Source organism: Prorops nasuta, unplaced genomic scaffold (assembly GCF_024137725.1).
Source record: "Prorops nasuta isolate Cenicafe-Biocafe unplaced genomic scaffold, Cenicafe_Pnas_1.2 PNAS00016, whole genome shotgun sequence".
NCBI lineage: Eukaryota > Metazoa > Arthropoda > Insecta > Hymenoptera > Bethylidae > Prorops > Prorops nasuta.
The window spans coordinates 401,239-403,637 of NW_027116813.1; positions in this window are offsets into that span (position 1 = coordinate 401,239).

A 2,399-nucleotide genomic window follows, 5' to 3' on the forward strand; every position below is an offset into this window, starting at 1 on the left:
GGAGTACTTATAAAGGGGCTATGGTAACTCACTTGCGGTCAGAGAGTACATATAAAGGGGCTAGGATAACTCATTTGGGGTCAGGTAGTACTTATAAAGGGGCTATGGTAACTCACTTGGGGTCAGGGAGTACTACTATGGGACTTGGGTAACTCACTTGCGGTCAGAGAGTACATATAAAGGGGCTAGGATAACTCATTTGGGGTCAGGTAGTACTTATAAAGGGGCTATGGTAACTCACTTGCGGTCAGAGAGTACATATAAAGGGGCTAGGATAACTTACTTGGGGTCAGGGAGTACTTATAAAGGGGCTATGGTAACTCACTTGGGGTCAGGGAGTACTTATTTGGGACTAGGGTAACTCACTTGCCACCAGAGAGTACATATAAAGGGGGTAGGGTAACTCACATGGGGTCAGGGAGTACTTATAAAGGGGATATGGTAACTCACTTGCGGTCAGAGAGTACATATAAAGGGGCTAGGGTAACTCACTTGCGGTCAGAGAGTATATATAAAGGGGCTAATATAACTCATTTGGGGTCAGGAAGTACTTATAAAGGGGCTATGGTAACTCACTTGGGGCCAGGGAGTACTAATATGAAACTAGGGTAACACACTTGTGTCAGGGAGTACTTATAAAGGGGCTATGGTAACTCACTTGGGGGCAAGGAGTACTACTATGGGACTAGGGTAACTCACTTGCCGTCAGAGAATACATATAATGGGGCTAGGATAACTCATTTGGGGTCAGGGAGTACTTATAAAGGGGCTAGGATAACTCACTTGGGGTCAGAGAGTACTTATAAAGGGGCTATGGTAACTCACTTGGGGCCAGGGAATAATAATATGAAACTAGGGTAACACACTTGCGGTCAGAGAGTACATATAAAGGGGCTAGGATAACTCATTTGGGGTCAGGGAATACTTATAAAGGGGCTAGGATAACTCACTTGCCTTCAGAGAGTACATATAAAGGGGCTAGGATAACTCATTTGGGGTCAGGTAGTACTTATAAAGGGGCTATGGTAACTCACTTGCGGTCAGAGAGTACATATAAAGGGGCTAGGATAACTCACTTGGGGTCAAGGAGTACTTATAAAGGGGCTATGGTAACTCACTTGGGCTCAGGGAGTACATATTTGGGACTAGGGTAACTCATTTGCCGCCAGAGAGTACATATAAAGGGGCTAGGATAACTCACTTGGGGTCAGGGAGTACGTCTATGGGACTAGGGTAACTCACATGAGGTCAGAGAGTACATATAAAGGGGATAGGATAACTCACTTGCGGTCAGATAGTACATATAAAGGGGCTAGGGTAACTCACACGGGGTCAGGGAGTACTTATAAAGGGGCTATGGTAACTCACTTGCGGTCAGAGAGTACATATAAAGGGGCTAGGATAACTTACTTGGGGTCAGGGAGTACTTATAAAGGGGCTAGGATAACTCACTTGGGGTCAGGGAGTACGTCTATGGGAATAGGGTATTTCACATGAGGTCAGAGAGTACATATAAAGGGGATAGGATAACTCTCTTGCGGTCAGATAGTACATATAAAGGGGCTAGGATAACTCACTTGCGGTCAGAGAGTACATATAAAGGGGCTAGGATAACTCACATGGGGTCAGGGAGTACTTATAAAGGGGCTATGGTACCTCACTTGGGGTAAGGGAGTAGTTATAAGGGACTAAGGTAACTCACTTGGGGTCTGGGAGTACATATAAAGGGCCTAGGATAACTCACATGGGGTCAGGGAGTACTTATAAAGGGGCTATGGTAACTCACTGTGGGTCAAGGAGTTGTTTTATGGGACTAGGGTAACTAACTTGGTGTCTGTAAATACTTATATGGTACCAGGGTAACTCACTTGGTGTCAGGGAGTACTTATAAGGGGCTAGGATAACGCACTTGGGGTCAGGGAGTACTTATAAAGGGGCTAGGGTAACTCACTTGGGGTGAGGGAGTACTTATATGGGACTAGGGTAACTCACTTGCGGTCAGGGAGTACTTATAAAGGGGCTAGGATAACTCATTTGGGGTCAGGGAGTACTTATAAAGGGGCTATGGTAAATCACTTGGGGTCAGGGAGTACTTATTTGGGACTAGGGTAACTCACTTGCCGCCAGAGAGTACATATAAAGGGGCTAGGGTAACTCACTCGGGGTCAGGGAGTACTTATAAAGGGGCTATGGTAACTCACTTGCGGTCAAAGAGTACATATAAAGGGGCTAGGATAACTCACTTGCGGTCAGAGAGTACATATAAAGGGGCTAGGATAATTCACTTGGGGTCAGGGAGTACTTATAAAGGGGCTATGGTAACTCACTTAGGGTCAGGAAGTACTTCTATGGGATTAGGGTAACTCACTTGGGGTCAGGGAGTACGTCTATGGGACTAG